Consider the following 22,168-nt stretch of genomic DNA (forward strand, 5'->3'; position numbering starts at 1 on the left):
ATGCATTCTTTATTCATTCATCACACAAATAGGGGGATGACTACCAAGGTAGCGCAGGAAGGGTGGTGGAGGAGGGAAGGAAAATGCCACACAGCACTTTAAAAGTTTACAACTTTAAAATGTATTGAATGCCAGCCTTCTGTTTTTTGGGCAATCCTCTGTGGTGGAGTGGCTGGTTGGCCGGAGGCCCCCCCACTGCGTTCTTGGGCGTCTGGGTGTGGAGGCTATGGAACTTGGGGAGGAGGGCGGTTGGTTACACAGGGGCTGTAGTGGCAGTCTGTGCTCCAGCTGCCTTTGCTGCAGCTCAACCATACACTGGAGCATACTGGTTTGATCCTCCAGCAGCCTCAGCATTGAATCCTGCCTCCTCTCATCATGCTGCCGCCACATTTGAGCTTCAGCCCGCCACCTCTCCTGCCGGTCATTCTGTGCTTTCCTGCACTCTGACATTATTTGCCTCCACGCATTCATCTGTGCTCTGTCAGTGTGGGAGGACAGCATGAGCTCAGAGAACATTTCATCACGAGTGCGTTTTTTTTTCTTTCTAATCTTCACTAGCCTCTGGGAAGGAGAAGATCCTGTGATCATTGAAACACATGCAGCTGGAGGAGAAAAAAAAGGGACAGCAGTATTTAAAAAGACACATTTTATAAAACAGTGGCTACACTCTTTGAGGGTAAACCTTGCTGTTAACATTACATACATAGCACATGTGCTTTCGTTACAAGGTTGCATTTTGCCTCCCCCCACCACGTGGCTACCCCCTCAACCCTCCCCCCTCCCTGTGGCTAACAGCGGGGAACATTTCTATTCAGCCACAGGCAAACAGCCCAGAAGGAACGGGCACCTCTGAGTGTCCCCTGAAGAAAAGCACCCTATTTCAACCAGGTGACCCCATGAATGAGATCTCACTTTCCTGAGGATAACACAGAGAGATAAAGAACGGATGTTGTTTGAACACCAGCAAACATACACTGCAATGCTTTGTTGTACAATGATTCCCGAGTACATGTTACTGGCCTGGAGTGGTAAAGTGTCCTACCATGAAGGACGCAATAAGGCTGCCCTCCCCAGAAACCTTTTGCAAAGGCTTTGGGAGTACATCCAGGAGAGCCGCGAATGCCAGGGCAAATTAATCCTTTCACATGCTTGCTTTTAAACCATGTATAGTATTTTAAAAGGTAGACTCACCGGAAGTCCCTTCTCCACCTGCTGGGTCCAGAAGGCAGCCTTGGGTGGGTTCGGGGGGTACTGGCTCCAGGTCCAGGGTGACAAACAGTTCCTGGCTGTTGGGGAAACCAGTTTCACCACTTGCTTGCTGTGAGCTATCTACAACCTCATCATCATCATCTTCTTCGTCCCCAAAACCTGCTTCCATGTTGCCTCCATCTCCATTGAAGGAGTCAAACAACACGGCTGGGGTAGTGGTGGCTGAACCCCCTAAAATGGCATGCAGCTCATCATAGAAGTGGCATGTTTGGGGCTCTGACCTGGAGCGGCCGTTCGCCTCTCTGGTTTTCTGGTAGGCTTGCCTCAGCTCCTTAAGTTTCACGCGGCATTGCTTCGGGTCCTTGTTATGACCTCTGTCCTTCATGCCCTGGGAGATTTTGACAAAGGTTTTGGCATTTCGAAAACTGGAACAGAGTTCTGATAGCACGGATTCCTCTCCCCATACAACGATCAGATCCCGTACCTCCCATTCAGTCCATGCTGGAGCTCTTTTGCGATTCTGGGACTCCATCATGGTCACCTCTGCTGATGAGCTCTGCATGGTCACCTCTGCTGATGAGCCCTGCATGGTCACCTGCAGCTTGCCACGCTGGCCAAACAGGAAATGAGTTTCAAAAGTTCACGGTTCTTTTCCTGTCTACCTGGCCAGTGCATCTGAGTTGAGAGTGCTGTCCAGAGCGGTCACAATGGAGCACTCTGGGATAGCTCCCGGAGGCCAATACCGTAGAATTGTGTCCACAGTACCCCAAATTCGACCCGGCAAGGCCGATTTAAGTGCTAATCCACTTGTCAGGGGTGGAGTAAGGAAATCAATTTTAAGAGCCCTTAAGTCGAAATAAAGGGCTTCATCGTGTGGACGGGTGCAGGTTTACATCGATTTAATGCTGCTAAATTCGACCTAAAGTCCTAGTGTAGACCAGGGCATAGTGTCCAGAAACAGGTCAAACCAAAGTGGAAGAATGGCTTGTGCTAGGACTTAGCACAGACAGCAGGGCACATACAGTGCCCATACTTCTTGGAATTTCACATACACATAGTGTCATCAAATCACAGTTGAATGGATCAAGGTGGGCAAGGTTAGGCTTCAGTCAACAAATAAATGTTGATTTGTGACAGTTGTTTGCCAACTGAGAAAACTATTTTGAGAACTGTATTGTAAAAGACAATGGCTTTTAAAATACATTGAAAGAACATATAACTTCTTTTAACACATTTCATGCCATGGGAACTAGAATTAGAGAATGTCAGGAAGATTTTCAGAGTGTAGATGTAGACCTGTGCAAATAATGGATTTTTTCGGTTTGCTGGCAATTATGAAAAATTCAAAAAAAAATGTTTTGGGTCAAACCAAACATGAAACATTTTAGCATTTTTGACAAATTGAATTTTATATATTTCTGGTCAAATGAAATTGTTTTGACACAAATCAAAACATTTTGTTTCATTTTTAACCACTTAAGGATGTTTAATTTTTTTGAAAAACAAAGGAAATTCTCAAAAAGAAAAGGAGTACTTGTGGCACCTTGAGAATCTAACCAATTTATTTGAGCATAAGCTTTCGTGAGCTACAGCTCACTTCATCGGATGCATACTGTGGAAAGTGTAGAAGATCTTTTTATACACACAAAGCATGAAAAAATACCTTCCCCCCACACACACTCTCCTGCTGTAGCTTATCTAAAGTGATCACTCTCCTTACAATGTGTATGATAATCAAGTTGGGCCATTTCCAGCACAAATCCAGGGTTTAACAAGAACATCTGGTGGGGGGGGGTAGGAAAAAACAAGGGGAAATAGGTTACCTTGCATAATGACTTAGCCAGTCCCAGTCTCTATTCAAGCCTAAGTTAATTGTATCCAATTTGCAAATGAATTCCAATTCAACAGTTTCTCGCTGGAGTCTGGAATTGAAGTTTTTTTGTTGTAATATCGCAACTTTCATGTCTGTAATCGCGTGACCAGAGAGATTGAAGTGTTCTCCGACTGGTTTATGAATGTTATAATTCTTGACATCTGATTTGTGTCCATTTATTCTTTTATGAAGAGACTGTCCAGTTTGACCAATGTACATGGCAGAGGGGCATTGCTGGCACATGATGGCATATATCACATTGGTGGATGTGCAGGTGAACGAGCCTCTGATAGTGTGGCTGATGTTATTAGGACCTGTGATGGTGTCCCCTGAATAGATATGTGGGCACAGTTGGCAACGGGCTTTGTTGCAAGGATAGGTTCCTGGGTTAGTGGTTCTGTTGTGTGGTATGTGGTTACTGGTGAGTATTTGCTTCAGGTTGGGGGGCTGTCTGTAGGCAAGGACTGGCCTGTCTCCCAAGATTTGTGAGAGTGTTGGGTCATCCTTTAGGATAGGTTGTAGATCCTTAATAATGCGTTGGAGGGGTTTTAGTTGGGGGCTGAAGGTGACGGCTAGTGGCGTTCTGTTATTTTCTTTGTTAAGCCTGTCCTGTAGTAGGTGACTTCTGGGAACTCTTCTGGCTCTATCAATCTGTTTCTTCACTTCCGCAGGTGGGTATTGTAGTTGTAAGAATGCTTGACAGAGATCTTGTAGGCATTTGTCTCTGTCTGAGGGGTTGGAGCAAATGCGGTTGTATCGCAGAGCGTGGCTGTGGACGATGGATCATGTGGTGTGGTCAGGGTGAAAGCTGGAGGCATGTAGGTAGGAATAGCGGTCAGTAGGTTTCCGGTATAGGGTGGTGTTAATATGACCATCATTTATTAGCAATGTCGTGTCCAGGAAGTGGATCTCTTGTGTGGACTGGACCAGGCTGAGGTTGATGGTGGGATGGAAATTGTTGAAATCATGGTGGAATTCCTCAAGGACTTCTTTTCCATCGGTCCAGATGATGAAGATGTCATCAATATAATGCAAGTAGAGTAGGGGCATTAGGGGATGAGAGCTGAGGAAGCGTTGTTCTAAGTCAGCCATAAAAATGTTGGCATACTATGGGGCCATGCGAGTACCCATAGCAGTGCCGCTGATCTGAAGGTATACATTGTCCCCAAATGTAAAATAGTTATGGGTAAGGACAAAGTCACAAAGTTCAGCACCAGGTTAGCCGTGACATTATCAGGGATAGTGTTCTTGACGGCTTGTAGTCCATCTTTGTGTGGAATGTTGGTGTAGAGGGCTTCTACATCCATAGTGGCCAGGATGGTGTTATCAGGAAGATCACCGATGGATTGTAGTTTCCTCAGGAAGTCAGTGGTGTCTCGAAGGTAGCTGGGAGTGCTGGTAGCGTAGGGCTTGAGGAGGGAGTCTACATAGCCAGACAATCCTGCTGTCAGGGTGCCAATGCCTGAGATGATGGGGCGCCCAGGATTTCCAGGTTTATGGATCTTGGGTAGTAGATAGAATATCCCAGGTCGGGATTCCAGGGGTGTGTCTGTGCGGATTTGATCTTGTGCTTTTTCAAGGAGTTTCTTGAGCAAATGCTGTAGTTTCTTTTGGTAACTCTCAGTGGGATCAGAGGGTAATGGCTTGTAGAAGTGGTGTTGGAGAGCTGCCGAGCAGCCTCTTGTTCATATTCCGACCTATTCATGATGACAACAGCACCTCCTTTGTTCTGAGACAAAGTAGTTTCAACCAAACAAAAAAAAATCAGAACAAAACATTGCTTTTTTTTTTTTTTCTTCACTGAAACAATTTGGCAAAACTAACACAAATTTATTAAATGCTTCGCTGTTGCAAAATTGATGTATTTTGCCCAGCTCTGTTTAGGTGTATAGTGCACGTATGCAAAATGAGCATGGAATATGTGCATCAAGAGCCAGGTTCAAAGCCCTATTCTATTGGATTTGGATCAGGCCCCCAATTTGCATGCACAGTCACCACAAGTGTGTGGAAAAAAAAGAATTTTATGCACAGAGGACCCAAACTGATTAATAGCTCATGAACCTGCGATTTACATGGGCAAATATGGTAATTGTGGGCTAAATCCGGGCAACTTTACTCATGACAATTAGGCCCTTAGTCCTCAAGAATTCATGCAGATTCCAATGGGGTTTCTTGCAGACTTTGGTTTTAATCAGCATGAGTGAGGATCTGAGTCTTAGGTAGCAAAGAAGGTGTGCAAAATTACATACAAAATTGAACACATTCTGCCAATACAGTTATACATCTATACGCACTGAAAAGCTGAATGGAAGAAGTCATTTTTTTAACCATATAAAAGGGGAAAAGCCAAGGAGCAGAGGAAATCTGCTCAACTTTTGTTCTATAAACTTTGGGTTTCATTCTAATTGGTAGGGAGACACATAATAAAGGGCTTTACTGTACATTTTCTTTTGACTATATCCCCAAAGCCACAAATAATGTAAACACTAGCATCTCTTTAGTAATTTCCTTACATTGGTAAACACTAAATTGCAGCACCCAACCACAAGCACAAAGAAAATAAGTCTACAATTGAATTTCAAGCTACATTGTTATTACACAGTTTGTGGACTATATATTTGATAAGTATTTTTCAGAAAGAAAATCTTGATAATTTGCTAAAGTTCCATTGCAAGGGAAAGCCCTAAATCCACTGCCCTGCCGTCGAATTGTCAAGTTCTAGGCTAGGGACAACTACACTCAGAATCCACATTAATGGACAAGAAAAGGGAGCCCACTATTTGGATTCCTATCCTATGGCATAAGTGAGATTAGAAACTGAACCACAGCGATTCTTGCTCACGTGCACAGGACTGAATTGATACCACATATGTGTTTGGCAAAGGAATGTCCCTCCTGCTGTATTTGCAAAGGCCTTGGGGTTTTCTCTCTGCACATGAGTAGGAATCTTCCATTTGGATCAGATGGACATAGATGTGATCAGTTTCCTGCTATGGTAGGGTGAGGAGGAAGGACCCACTACTTGTGACCCTTGGAATGTCCAGTCTTCTGTTTCTGCTCAGCTTGTGACTTATAAAGACAGAAGCCACTATTGACATGTTTGAGTGGTTTATTATGTGCCCCATTTACATGTAGTGCCTGGGTGCGCATACAAAAATGAAAAATAAATCTCTCTGGCCAAACAGCAAAATCACAATATCCTCCTTTGCTCCTTCTCTTGATCAGTAGGTACCCTACTAGTCCAGTAACCCTCCTTTTCTCAACCATCAATAATAAATCCCCTGCCAGCTTGAATGCCAGATTAAGTGGATATGACTTGCACCTCATCCTGAATGTTGAAGGACTCAGGTTCTGGTGGGGAGTGAACATCAAAGCCAAGGGCCTTCCATTGGAGCCGCCCTGCCACCAGGAGCTCAGCCCTCGGAAAGAAACAAGAGCATTCCACAATGGCATGTAAAAGAAAAGCACTCTTTCCCAGTGAAAAGTCACTGCATACAACGGAGCAAATCCTGGCTCCATCTCCAGACAGCCATGGAGCAGAACCAGTGTAGCAGGACTACATATGGGGGGCGGAGGGGGGAACCAGGGGATCTGTGAGCACACGCACTCACACTTAGTTTGGAGCGCCACTTGACCGGGAGAGGGGAGAGTGGGACCAGAGACTCTTAAGGCTGCATGGATTTTCTTTTTCTGCCTCCCATTGAGGATGTTCCTTCAACCACTCCGTGTAATTAGTAGAGCTGTGCAGGGGATGAATATTCTGTTGCATGAAGGATTTTGAAATTTGGCTTAATTCCAAATCAGAATGAAACTCAAAAAATTCCTAGGTTCTCCAAAGCAAAATTCCAAAAAATAATTATTTTCAGGTAAAACTGAATGTTTCAAATTCCAGCTTTCCTCCATAATATAAATATGACACAAAATGAAGAGGTTTTGAAATGAAAAGTAATTGCAAAACAAAAGTATTGAAACTTCGTTTTCCAGTATTTCCTCCCAAATGAAATGTTACCAAAATTAACATAATTTCACCAGGAGTTTTGAGTTTGACAGAGCCTGCGTTTCGCCAACAGAAAACGGTTCCATCAGAGTTTTTCTGACCAGCTCCAGTAAATTAATCTCCGTAAGGTGGCTCCATAGCCACTGCACAACCTGGGAGGGACCAACTGTTACCTGGTCTGAGCACTGGGTCCCAGGCAGGGCCCACCCTAGTCATTTTGCCACCCTGATCACCCGATGGGGAGAGGGGGGGAGCAAAGGCTGGATCATGAAATCGGATCTGTCTGCCTTTTTAAATAGAAGCAGTTCTTGAGTCCCTGTGTCTATGTATCTTAGGTACTTATACAGCCCCTCATCCCTGCCCTATGGGAGTACCTCACAATCTTTAATATATTTCCCCTCACATCACCCCTGTGAGGTAGAGCAGTGTTGTTCCCATTTGACAGAGAACTGAGGCGGAGAGAAATCTAAAGCCCAGCCCCTCAAAGGTGTTTAGAGTCCCATTGATCTCATTGACTTGCCCAAGGTCACACATGAAGTCTGCGGTGGACAATGAAATTGAACCCAGGACAATCCTAGGACAAAGAAGACCATCCTTCCTCTCATGGTCATAGTTCATAGGCTCATTGTGGTAGGGATGAGCAAACCGCAGTGTCTGGAGGTTTTGTAAACACCAGGTCTAGGTTGAAAGGATTGGAACAAATATCCAAACTCAAAAGAATTTTTAAAAAACAGTTTTCCAGTCACATCAAGGATTGTCCCTCCCCTCCCCCCAGTCAAGTCAAGGTTTTTAAAGCTAAAGCCTATGTATTCAAGATAGCCAAAGGCAAGGATAGCAAGAGTAGCTGCTAGACACAGCAAACAGTGCCTATGTGTCTCCTTTCCCCCTCCAGATTCTCTCTCCCCATGCCCTTCCTGCTCCGTACACACACACCCCAGACTCTATTTCACTCTGCCCCTCTCTGCTGCATTTTTCATTCTGCTAAAGGCTTAAGAGCTGGATACACCTCCCACTCCTAGACCTCTTGGATGATTTTTGTGCTCGTTCCCATTGCCTTTCATTTCTCAACATTGAATTCCTCCAGCTCCCTGTTGATCCAAGTCACTGAGTTTGATTACCCTCCTTTGTATTGCCTGACTCCCTGACCCTATAGGTTATGGTTAATCGGACCCTCTCCTTTCCATCAGAAGGCACTTCTCAACTAACATTAGAATCAATCCTTTTACAGCTAGTGGTGTAAAGAACCCTGGGAAAAAAGATCCTCATGGAGCACAGAAGCAATAGGTTTGTTCCGTAGCAATTATGATCGAAACGATGGATCTTGCCAGAAGTGTCCATTGCCGAATTTTTGTTCCTAACCCTGCCATAGGGTTTCCTTCCTACCCTTTAATTGCTTAAATCTTACTTAAGGAATGTGGTTCAAACAAACAAACCTAAAAAAGTTACAACAACGTAGTATGATCTTGACATTCAAGATGTCAGAACCATTATAAAACCTTTTATTCCAGAATGATGTCTTTTGTGCTTAGAGGCATGCTTGCTATTCATAGATCTACTGCTCAGCTGTTCCAGTTTTTAGTTCTGCATAAATGCCCACTCATTATGTCCAGAGGGTTTTGCCTGTAGCTTTGTGTTTGTAGCCTTGAGGCAAATGTCTTGATGGCTTAGGGAACTCGTAGCGAATGACCAAACAACATCGGATTTTCCACAGCAACAGAGCCATTATGGGACAGCATTTCTATGTAACAGCACCCTTCAGTGTGCAATCATTATAACTAAGGATTTAACCAGGCTCTGGGGACATAACAAAATCACTTTGAAGCCAAAAATCCACAGTGAAATGTTAAGCATCAGATTTCAGCAATGCTTCTCAGAACTGCTTGAGTCAGGCAGCTTTGTCAGCTACAGCAAAACCAAATTAAGAGAAGGAATCTTATGACCATCTTAAGAATGAGCCCAAATGTTCTGAACTGGATGTGCAAATCTGAGAGATACATGTGCATCATTTGCACACACAATTATCACGATTTTGTGTGGAGCCATAGTTAGTGTATGCACAAATAACCAATCATGTGTTTAACTGGCTATTTGCATTTACTGTGGTGGGGTTTTTTGGGGGGGTTGAACCACAAGTCATGGTAACTGCACACATTCTGGAGTTGTTAGTCATAGATATTTGAGGAAGTGCTTAATTAGGGTGTGGTGATTGCAAAGGCTTGTGGGAAAGGTTTGTCATATACTTTATTACAAGAGTTAGCCACATCCTAGCTCATACAAAGTATTTTACAACAAACATCAAACTTGTAACTATCTTATTGTTGCAAAAGTGACTCATTACTGAAAGGTCACAAGCAGCTGCTGACATACACTGGAACTGAGACTCGATAAGGTATCCCATAAGGATTAAGAACTCTTGTTGGCTTGAGACCATCACCAGTGCTATGTCAGTATTTTAACAATGCAGGTCTACTGAAATCATTGCTGAAAGAATCCAACAGATGAACAAAAAACAAAGTGTAGCAAACCACTAGTGGCCTGAGCACAGGACTGGGAGCCAGGCACTCCTAAATCCTAGCCTCATTTCCAAACTAATTTCCCTCTATGGCCTTGGGCAAGCGATCCTACCTCTCTGCCTTAGTTTTCCCCATCTGTAAAATGGGGATGACACATACCTGATCAGACTACTAATCACCTGCGTTTACTTCCGGAGACCTTCAGAACTAGAGCTGGGCAAATACTGTAAAAGATTGCATATAAATATTGGTTGAAGTCTGGAAATGAATTCACTTTTGCAATGCTCATATCACTGTTTGTGACCAAGCAGGCAAACAAATGTGCACAGAATCATTTTCAAAGCTGTAAGTGTATTAGCAGACAATGAATTTTAAGCTAATACGCGTGTCTGAAATGACCATACATTTATCCAGTCAGGAAACAGAAACAGCCCCATGCAGCTTATCAAGCCAAGAATTGCATCATGAGTTTTGAATATCTGTGATCAATCCATAGAATAAATAGTTCCAAAAATACAGCATTGAATACATTTAAGCAAACTGCAATTTACTCACCTATTCCATGAGCAGAAAAAGCTTGAACTCCTCACATCAGTTATTCAGCCTAGATTATTTATTCACCTCTAGGCACAGAAGTCTACTCTGCAGACTCAGCTGACCAAAGTCTTTGGCTTCCTTTTGTTGCCATTAATAATTCTCTTGTATAAGAATTATCCCAACATACAAACTGGGCATTCTGCAACCATCTCCCTTACCACCCATGAAACCCAGAACCCCAAATCCAGAACACTTCAACTGCCATATTCCCCATCTATTGATTAAGGAATGTCTGAGGTCTAATTTCCTGCTGAATTAGCTGTCTTGGTGCAGCTCCACAAATTGGTATGTGATGCAAACACTGGAAACATTTGTAATGAAAGGGCTCTGGGGCAAGGTGAGACAGGGCATATCTACACCACAAGGTGCGAATGTTGCACGAGTAGGCATAGCTAGATTTAAGGTAGCGTGGGCATCACCAGTGAAACAGGAGTGTGGGCATGGTGGCACAAGCTTCAGCCTGAGCTGTTCACTCAAGTACAAGTCAGCCAGGAAGCCTGGGTATATATTCAGGTGGCTAGCCTATGCTGAAGCCCATTTGCCTGCATCTACATTACCTGTGCTAGCTAGATTAAAGCTAGGATATGCTTCCCTGGACTACAGTCACACCCTCACTTGTAGCGTAAGCATAGTGTAAACGAAGGGCTGACTTGGTGACTTTGAGAAACCATTACTATAAGATCAAGCCCCTGGAATTAATGAATCTCTCTTACAGCGGAACGGAGACTATAGCAGATTTCAGCTTTTTGTACATTCGTTTTTCTCCAGACTGTGAAGACTTCTTTTCATTTGCCACCACCACTACATACAAAGGACAGTTTGCAAGGAGAGTCCCCTTGTGCTAACCTCTGTGCTTTCCTTTCCCTGTGTCCATTCAGATTGCCCTTGGGGTTAAAGCTGGAGAGGGAGATCATGCAGAAATGAGAGCCTGTTTTGATGGGAGGAGAGAAACAATAATCACGCGCAGACCAATCTGTGCAAGGCACTCAGTCTCCGCAGATTTCGTTCATGGCCTTCGTTAATGAGCTCCTAGTCATTACACATGAGAAACTCCGCTGGTGCTTCAAGGAGAGTAGTCTGGCTGTCAGCAGAACACCTGCCTTGTTGACATATGGTGGGGACTCTCAACAAAGACACTAAATAAAAATCAGATGAGGATAGAAACAGTGTTGGAGCACTGTGGCTTTAAGATTCCAATGCCCTCAATTTCGTGACACCAGAAGAGTAAGAAAGATTAAAGCATCAGATTCTGACTTGTTCCTTCCATTCTACTCAGTTTTTGCTAACTAGCCCACAATTTTACTAAGTACAAAGATCCGGGAAATAGAGGAAGTTAAGCTGGACACACAGTTGTGCTTCAGTCAATCCATGTAGATGCCCAAGGTAAGATAGGGGCTAAATTTGTGATGCAGAAAAGGTTAAGTTGCAACATGCATATGATTGCGCTAAAAATATTGAGAGCAAGTGCTAAAAGAAGCTATTCCATGGTAAAGAATGGGAGTGTGGATTAAGAGTTAGTTCAGGAGACAGGGAGCCTTTTCCCCCACACCCAAATGAATCCAGTATGGTAGAATGGCTTAAGGAGACTAATGGCTTTGGGGAAAGTGACTAACCCCAGTGCCCACATAAGCCCCTAATCCTAGGTACAGCATGATTTTTACCTCACTCTGGGCAATCCCTCTCTTCAAGGAGGGCAGATAGAGGCAGCCAGCAATGTCATGTTACACCAAATTGGTGCTGTCAGGGGAAGCAGTAATAGGAATAGCCTCTGTAAACAGAGGAAGCCAAACTGGTTCAACCCAGTGGCAGTTCTAGACAAAGTTTTAGCTGCAGCCCTGACTTGAGGTCCTGCCATTGCTGCTTTGGAGCCCGATACCCAGCACAGTGTGGTGCAATAGAGCAGCTGATCCAATATCTAATATCAATCCTTCATCTGGAAGAACAACTCTCGTGGAAATGGTGCACCAACCTGCGATGAAGGCAAATGTATTTTACTCTGAGTTTATTGTCACATCATTCTAAGTGGGTCAGTTCCCCAGCTACCCTGATGGCAGAAACACCTCCATATGTCTATCATCACAGCTAGTGTCCGGGCCTCAGCCTTCATGTAGAAGTCAGTGGCGTTGGAACAATTTGTATAGTGGGGATGCGGAAAGCCATTGAAAAAAACTGTAAACCCTGTATATGATGGACACCACTTCAAGCCATAAAAGGAAAAACTAAATAGATTCTTAGACACTGTTTCCTCATGTCTGGCATTGTGAGGAGCCAGCCACGCTTGCCCCAGCAAGAAAGATTTCAGTAAATATACTCTGGCAATGCATAAGAGGATAGGAAAAGAGGATCAGTTGCTCTTAATTCTTTGCCTAGTTCCTGACTTTGAGTTTTCACATTCCTACCCCAAAGACCCTGATAATGATTTTGTTCATTACTGAGCTATTGGCTGAAGTAGGAGTCACAATTCACCATGTCTAGAGGATAGCTAGGCTCCAGTACCACAGCTGGCTTTGTATGTTTTTGGGTTATATCTTGGAAATCTGAATAGAACACAAGATTTTGCTCAGCTAGGAGATTTTCAGCCAGGAGACACCAGATCCAGGCTCAGTGCTCACACCCAGCAAGAATAAAACAGCCTGGCTTGCTTGACCTGTTATTGTACTACAGTTTATTACATTCCTGGGAGAAGATACTCCACCGCATCCAGACTTTGATGTGTTATATAATAAGCATGCTCCACATTTCTGACTGGAAAGGTTTGGTGACACCCCGAGAGCCCTAAATGCTCACCAATCCAAGCAAGTCTCAGGTTTCAGGGAGCTGCATACAGAAACCACAAAAGAAGCATCTACTAAAGAGCCTGCTTTTCTTGTCGCCGCATGTCAACAACCATGCAATCTGCCCTGTTGATCCACAAGAAGAGATCTTTCAAAAGATGAAGATTTAGATACTGCAAAAATTAAGATAAAAAAAAGTCTGCAAATTAAAACAAGCTACATTACTGCAGGCTCAGAGTTCAGGTCATCCACTTCTTCCAGGCAAGTATTTCTTCCAACAAGTGAGTTTTCTAGGATTGGGGAAGGTGTGGTTTGGTTTTATTTTTGTTGTTATTTGTTTTTGATCAGCAACGGAAAGGCAATTAGATTTTGTCCCTGGGCTAGTAAGAGTTCATGACAATTTTGCCAGGCTGCTTTTACACACATTTATAAAAGATTCAATCATATTGTGGAAGCTCCAAATGAAAGCGTGTCTAACCAGTAAAGTCATGTTGCAGAGGGAAGCTATCTATGGTGCTTATATGCCCCTCCCGCACCATCACTGTAATACCTGACTACATCACTATATTTAGTGTATTTATACTCAACAACCCATGAGATAGGGCAAGCTATTATCTCCATTGTACAGATGGGGAACTCAGTCAAAGAGAGGCTGTTGCCCAGATTTTTAAAGGTAGTTAGGTGTTGTCATGCTCAGTGTTGCAATGCCTAATTGATTTAGGATCCTAAATATTTTTAAAGGATTTAGACACTTAGGAACCAAAGTTCCCCCAGCTCCTAAAGCAGTTAGGTGCTGCAACACACACATGAACTTCTCTCTCCCTCTCTCTCAACCATAATCTTCCCAGATGCAATTGTTTCTTGGCTCTCAGAACATGTACTACATCACACAGCAAGGTAGCGTGACCACCACTATCAAGCCCAAAGTTAAGCAGTAGACCACATCTCTAGGAGCCCTTTATGGAGAGGTTCACAAAGGAATTAGTGAACCAAATCCTACAATTCAGTTTGCAGGGTTAGCCAAAATGAAACCTCCCAGGAGACCTCCCTCTTTCCCTTCCTCCCCCAAACCTCTTCCCTGCAAGTCCCATGCCTACATTCATCCACCATCCACTACAATCCTCTGGGAGAAGCAAGCATGAGCCAGGAAGGCCAGATTTGTATCTGAACACAATCGAAGTCTGAGAGTATTTAGATTCAAAGTTTTGTTATGGGACCATCTCTAGAATAAGTAGGGTTTCTTGGATTTGTTTCTAGGTGGAGCAGCGACAGGGAAGAAGGTTCATTGGCTCCATGGACATAAGGACCGGGGAGGCCAGACCCACCAAACTTTCATGAGCACAGGCTGACATTTCACCTACACATCAGAGCCCAGGCTCAGCTCCACATGGGCTTTGTGGTTCTCTGTGAACATTTTGCTCATATCCACATATTTGTTAAATGTATTTCCACATGAGAGCATACAGCAGAGTGCTATATCCACAGAGCCCAAATAAAAGACTCTCAAACTAGTGTCCACTGCAACCTTTGGGCAAGATTTCACCTCTAATTCAGCACCAGTTAAGCCCTCAAAATATTATTTGTATTGTAGTAGTACCTAGGCACTGTACAAACACAAAACAAAAATGTGATCCCTGCTCCAAAGAGTTTACAGTCTAAGTAGGGTGTACGTGGGATTTAAGGGGCACACAAGCTGCATCTGGTATCTGCAACAGCGTAGCTTCATTCTTTGTGATTAAGGAAAAATAAGAAAGCTTTATTTTTTGATTTGCTGCTATTACTCCTGAGGTTGGGTTTGCAATTTAGGGAGATGATCCCACGTCATGACCCTAACTGCAACAAGGGGGTTTCCCTTCATGGAGCTAGAATACATTTAGAGTTTGGAAATGTGCAGTCTTTCAAGAGGGATGTTTTCCCTTGTTATTCTTACAATTCTCATGCTCTTTTGCTGCTGCTGGGTGCTTTTTAATCCATTCATGCCACATCAGATTCACAAATTTATCTCAGTGCCTTCCAGCACACCCAAATGCAGCAAAATCCCCTTTGAAAGAGCATCAAAGTCAATTATTGAGAGAAATTCTCTTTGGAAGAGCTGGGGCTTCAGTACACCAGTATGAAAGACTCTTTAACCTCCTTTCTTCATCCTCCCGTACAAAAGTGAGCCACTTCTAAAATAATTATGCAAATTTTAGAAGTTATGTAACATTATGGCCTGTGGCCATATTGCCCCTAGCTGTGATCTTGCCAGATCTTGCAAGCTCAGGCCTGCTCGGTACATGGATGGGAGACTTCCAAGGAGAACCCAGGTGCTGCAGGAAATGGTGGCCCTTGTCCATCTGCGTCAGCGATGAGGCAGTGCCTGAGCATGGCCAACCAAATACACTGGGCTCTTGCATATTGACGGGGATATGAGGGATAAGATTTTGATTTGGGTTGCAGAACTGAAGCAAATCTTCAGCTCAGAGCATTCTAAAATTGGGGCAGTCTGAGCCCAGATCCAAATTTTCAGCTCACCTTTATTGCTCACATTTTGAGATACAGCAGAAAAGCCCACATGACACAGAAACTTGCTCAGATCCACAGACTTCTAAGCCTCAGACAAAGCTTTATACCTAGTGGCTTGTCAGTCAGTTTCAAAAGGAGAGGAAAAGCTATTTTAGGGTATATCAGTTTATACCTCTCACTCTCAAAACAGATCTTAAAGCAGAATAGAGGACTTTATAATATAAATGTAATGCTAAGAAGTTTTTATCCTATGACTTTAAACATTTGTATTGATCTTCCAGGTTCTTCAGAAATATCAGTCTGAGACCATTCTTGTTTCAAAAATATTAGCATAAGCCACTATAACTTCTCCACATAATCTAAGCAAAACCACTTTTTTCCAGTTTGGATCTCAAATGTTACCACAGTCGGAGTTCAAATGGAAGCCCTCCTGGTCTTTAAAGAACTTCTCTATCTAACCCTCTCTCTGATAGAGCCAGTCGGATCTGTGCCAACTTGTCACCCTTTGCAGCCTACTCCACATAAGCAGAGAGAGATAAAACAATAAACATTGTGTGTAGTGGTTTGTATTCCAGGGTGGTAGGAAGACTGCACCCATTAGCTGTGTTTTATTAAAGACAGAAAGCAGAAATTCAGGCCCTAATTATCTTACACTAGGTTTTACATGGAAGCATGCAATTTTTTCCACAGCAGCATTTCCCAAAGCCTTCAGAACAATAGCTATACATATATACAAGATGTAGACTCTCTATAGCACAGTAACTCCTGACTTTACAGATCTATGGACTAAATGGTACAGAATTGCAATGGAGGGAGTATAGGGAGTCTTACATATGTCTGCATCCTGATTGAATAACAAACTGGAACACACAGACCTCTTCCTTACCTCAGCCACTGGCTAATACTAGTGATACAGCAAGGCCTGAGGGAAGCTGAGCTTATGATTGTAGGAGAGAAGGAAATCTACCCTTAAGAACAGCTGTTGCTTGACTGCTCATTTATATGGGGGAGTGTCTGAGGCAGAACTGAAATCACTACACCACCCAGATTGCATCTGACCATACCCACTGCTGCTGAGAAGGTATCAAAGACTAATTCCTGACCTCAGGTTTAGTGTGGACATCTGAGAATGGCATATGTGATGTAACTGTTAGAGAAACAGTAAATACTGCTTGTAGAGAGAAGGTACCTATAATTAATGCCCTATCCACTTTTACATCTCTAGTTAAGGCAATGTGCCCAGTTACAACATCGTTAAAAGGTGTAACACAGATAGGATTTATCTGTGTCTCCATAACCAGGTTAAAATCCTGAACAGTCCCAGGGTTTACACCTGTTATTAGGACATGGCCAGGACCCATCTATGCTAGAACTCTCAGCAGTGTTGAAACTCGGGCCTCTGACTTGGAGTTGTAGTTTAAAAAAAAAGAGCCTTGGGAACTTTTCCCATTATGGCCCTGATTCAGGAAAACACTTAAACTTGGTGCTTAAGCCCTGTAGGGTGCTTGAGTTTTAATTGGGTGTCCAACTTCAGATAGCTTAAAGGGGCATTAACTTCAGAGGGTAAATGCTTAGCATTTTCTGGAAATTGTGCCCTTTTGAGATATCTCAAGTTGGGTGCCCAAAATTTCAGACACTCAAAATCACCCGTCACTCTTGAAAATGTAAGACCTAGCCTTCTGCTCAAACCACTAATCCATTTCTCGGAATGTGTAGTTAATTACCTATAAAAACACGCTTTCCTGACATTTTAGGTATAAATGGCCTTCTTTTACCCATCTACTTTCCTTGGTTCAACAACTTTCCATTAAATATGGAGCAAACTTGTTGTAGAAATGTAGGGAAAATACAGAGTTTGATTAATTCAGACAATGTATAATGATTTCACTTAGCTCTGTATTTTAGTGCCTCATAGACGTGCTTTTCATTCTAGTGCATTTTCACACAGCGCACATTTCAAATCCCTTCTGTACATTATATGCACAAACAATGTGGCTAAATATATGGATAGGTGGCCACAGTGAAAAGTGCACTTTCCCTTTTAAGGGCTTACCATCCTTTTAAAAGGTCCACAACAAAAAGTTACACCAAACTCTGTCTTGAAGTCTACATTTCTCATAGGTTTGCTTTCTGGGGCACCATTGGCTAGAGGATAGGGCACTAGACAGGGAGTTAAGATGCCTGCCTTCTATTGTTGGCTTTGCTACTGGTCTGCAGGGGACCTTGGTCAAGTTACTTCACTAATCTATGCCTTTGTTTCCCCTCCTGGGCTTTGCGTGTCTTGTCTATTTAGATTGTTAGCTCTCTGGGGCAGGGACTGTCTCTTATTGTGGGTTTGTACAGATGAGCCCTGATCTCAGCTGAAGGCTCTAGAGGCCACTGTATTCTAGTTGATGACATGCTGTGCCCAAGCTCTACTGGAGAAAAGGGAAGGTCAAACATGAGAGCGACTGAAGACGTTGCAGTAATAGCTTCATTGTTCCTATTGCTTGAGTTCTGTTAGGGGTAGGTGTATTTTCTCAAATGTTCACGCTGTTATGAGAAATCATGGTATCTCCTCTGAATAAATCAAAGCATTACGACAAGGGCAACCTTTGGAAATAACAGCATTGCACAGCTAGCCATGAGGTGCTTAATAAAGCAATTTTGCACTGCATGCTCCAGTTTATCTTCAGAACAGTGTCAGATAAAGCACTAGACTGGGACGCAGGAATCCTGGGTACTCTTTCCTGAATCTGCCACTGGCCTGTTTGGTGAGCTGTATCAAGTCCCCTTTGCCACCCTCTGCCTCAGTTTCCCGATCTGTAAAAGAAGATGATGATACTGACTTCCTTTCTAAAGCACTTTGAGCTCTGCTGATGAAAAGGCTATATATAAAAGCTAGGCTTTTTTCTTATTGGAGCGTGGAGTTGAAATTCATAAACTCTGCCCTTCAACTTTCCCTCATGGTCAAGGACTGTCTAAAAGCACTCTTTTTATCACACCTATATGCCAAAAAAGGGGCTGCAAGTAGGCCCTTGCTCCTATGCTGCCTGCCACAAAATTAAAAATACTGTGAAAATGTGGGCTCTAAAACTTACCAGAAACAGTCACTTTCTTTCTGGGGTTTTATTTTTCACGCAGCTCAAAACATTCCACTGTGTTGGTAAACAAAACATGTGGCACAGTATGTACATGGCTATGGGGTTTAGATGTAAGATTACGGGTAAAGGTGTTGATGATCAAATGAGATATTCAGAGACTATGACATGGCATAGCCTACAAACAGAACCTCCCCTGGTTCTCAGCTAAGAGGGGGATTCACTAATGGAATTTTTGTGACTAAGAAGTTATGGTCAGCAGGCGGGATCAAACCTGGGACCTCTGGGGGTTAGTGCATGAGCCTCTACCACATGAGCTAAAAGCCAACTTGCTTTAAGTGGTCTCAGTGCCACTCGATGGGACAGAACACCACACCCAGGAGGTGTGTGGGTTACACTTACACAATAAAAACACATGGGAACTAACTGTAAAACCCTTGGAAGAACTGTAAGTACAGCCAATGAATTCACCATGACATCTGAATCTTGAACAAAGTTTACTTATCTAGTGCTCTGAAAGTGAAAATGAAAGAGGGAGGGAACCAAAGAAAGCAGATGATCCAGGATACGCCCCACTGCAAGTATCCACTTAGTAATACTGTTCCAGTACAGAGCCCAGGTTATTTGCACTTGTATATGCAATAATACATCATTAAGTAATGGGGGCAGTAACAAGAGCCAGTCACCATGAACAATACTTCTCTTAGATTCATGCAGCAGGACAGAGGTTTAGAGCTGTAGTTCTGGTTGAGATCCGGTGTGCTGCACTTTGATTAAGGCATGGAAGGTCAGATTTTACAAGAAAAACTACACAACTGCAGAACTCATGCAAAATACATCCAGATCCATTGCACCCGTTACACCCATTGTTTATCAACAAAGTCCTGCTTGCATGAATAAATGCAAGTTTGCGGACGCAACAGGTGCACATGCATTTTAGACAGCTACCGTCATGCTAAGGGACAGATTTCCAAAGGCTCCACAACCCACTCACCAAAGTTGTCTCCAGGTTTTGCCCCTTATGGTGACTTTGACAAGCAAACATGCGTTAAGGAGTTGCAGCCACTGCAGTAACACGACTGTAAGGTAATATTTTGTACTATTATTTAGAACGCTTTTTTACTGTAGTGGAACCCAAAGGCCTGACTCAGGATCAGGGCCCCATTGCACTAGGCTATGAACAGACACCCAAGGAGACGATCATGCCTAGAATAATTTACGACCTCAAAACATGCAGAGAGAAAGTCAGTCCTACTTAAAAATAACCATCTAAATATTTGTTTTATTTCTGTTACAAAAAAATCTTTGTATTAGGCAGCTGGAGAGGTTGCTTGGGTAAGAGAGGAAAGCTGGGAAAGTGAGGGAGATGGCAAGACAGTGAGCAAGTGTGTGTGAGGTTGGGCTGCCTCAGAGCTGCAGTGGAAAGAGAAGGGCGGAGTGAAGAGGAACCAGCCACAAGTGGCCATACAGCCAATGAAGGAGAAAGAGGCAGATTCTGAGTTTCAGAGCATGAGACTGGCTTAAATAGCTTAAAGGTAGGGAAATTATCAAACCATTTCATTTCAACAAGGTCATTTTGACTTCATTCATTTTTAATTAAATGTTTTGCCCTTATCAAAACATTTATAATGTCAAAATAATTTTCTGGAGTATTTCCTTGTGAAAAATTCAGAGATTTCTAATTTTCATCCTGATTTAGAATGAAAGAAAATTTCATAATCTCAGGATTTCCCATGGAAGAAGAAATCCTATTTTTCAAACAGCTCTGAAATATATATATTATATGGAGTCAACACCAGGCATAGAAATGTACAACCCAAAAGGAGAAATTCTGAGGCTCTCAGAACAGAGGAAGTCTGAATGTCAGCTATTCTCTAGGGTATTTTGTTAGCTGCTCTGACAGTGTTGTTTAGCAGTCAAGCTTCTTATAAAAGTTAGGGAAAACTTTACAGTAGTTTAGTAGACTAATAATTTTGGATGACAGATGACTTCAGGTCACACAATTTAGCCATTCTGTTGAGTCAATGTAGTACAAGAACAATGTGCTCTTCTATTCTATCATTGTGACTGCTGATTTGGTAATTGAGCCTCAAATAATGCAATATCTGAAATATACAGTACAACAAAGGCATTAAGTTAATGGAAACTCAACTTTCCTAATGTTCTGACATATAAATAGAACACTAGTCAGTCCGCTACACAATTGGCTGGTTTTGCTTGAATGCACATAGGAATAAATGGAAACATCCTTATTTCCTATCCCAGGGGGCAATTATTTCAGAGCTTGATTTTGTGCATCAATAAAAAGCAAGATTCCATTGTCTGGGAGCTAATCTAAAGCATCCTGCTGTAGTACGCTGAAGGGGCAGTTCTGCAGAAAAAAGATTAAACTGTGATGCCCCAGTACTTTGAACCAAAACTGGGACTCACAAGACCTATATTCTTTTCCCAGCTCTGCTAATGATTTTCTGGATGACCCAAGACAAAATTACTTCATGTTTTCCGGTTTCTGTTTCCCCTCCCACTATAGCGGATTGGGGGGGCGGGGGAGGGCAGAGTGGGGGAAGATTGCTTTTTTGTGAAAGAAAAAATAAATAAATAATTGGGAGGGGGGTGCTTCCTTCTTTCCCACTCTCCTCTCCCGTTTTTCATTGGAAAGCAGGGGAAGCCAGCAAACACACACACTTTTCCCCTTGTGTGTGTGTGGATGTAGTAAAATAGTGAGAGAAAGTGGGATTGTTTCCCCATACCCACTAGAACAAGGGGGGAAAAGTTGTTTCAAAGTTTTCAAAATATTAAGTTTTCATAGAAATGGAAAAATCTCATTTTAAAAAAATCTACTAAATTTAATTACTACAAAGAAGGCCTTTCAATTAAACACACACACACACACACACATGCCTCCGGCCCCCAGAAAAAAATTTGGAGACCTTTCAAGCAGCTCACCTCTCCACCATGTCTACCTAGAGTGCATGGTCTTTAGGGCAGACAACATCTTTACTCTGGGTTTGTGCCTAGCAAAGCAGGTCCCCCCCCAACCTCTACATTGGGACCTCACGGCACTACTATACAAATTAAATTAAGCATATTTTTGTATTAGGCAGCTGTTAAGCATATTTTCCAAGATTGCCCATCCCAAGTATTCAAAACTTCATGATTCAGCCTCTCCTCTGTCCTCTTCCCCCGCACCAAGAAAAAACACCAAACAAAAAAAACCACACAACACAACCCCATCCACCCTGAGGATTATTTGTTGTTGTTTTTAAAAGATGCATTTTGGGTTCTTATTTGCCGTCTGTTGAGCTGTTAACATGCAGTCACCTCAGTCTGGTGTCATCATCCTTCACTCTTAGTTCCATACCAAATCTTGCACTATCCAATAATCTTAACTAGGTGCTGAGGGTCTATGGGAATGTGTGAATATTCGCTTCCAAGATTTTTTTTTAAAACAAACTTATTCCAGTTTCTGCCGGACAGCTTTCATGGTTAAGGTACCACCACACTGACTCTACATGTTAAGGGTTCTGCTCCCAGTCCTGCCACAGGCTTCTCTTGTGACTTACGCACTCTAGCCAAGCTTCTCCAGGCCTCAGTTTCCTCCCTCTTCCCATCTATAAAAT

This window comes from Lepidochelys kempii, chromosome 13, assembly GCF_965140265.1.
Source record: "Lepidochelys kempii isolate rLepKem1 chromosome 13, rLepKem1.hap2, whole genome shotgun sequence".
NCBI lineage: Eukaryota > Metazoa > Chordata > Testudines > Cheloniidae > Lepidochelys > Lepidochelys kempii.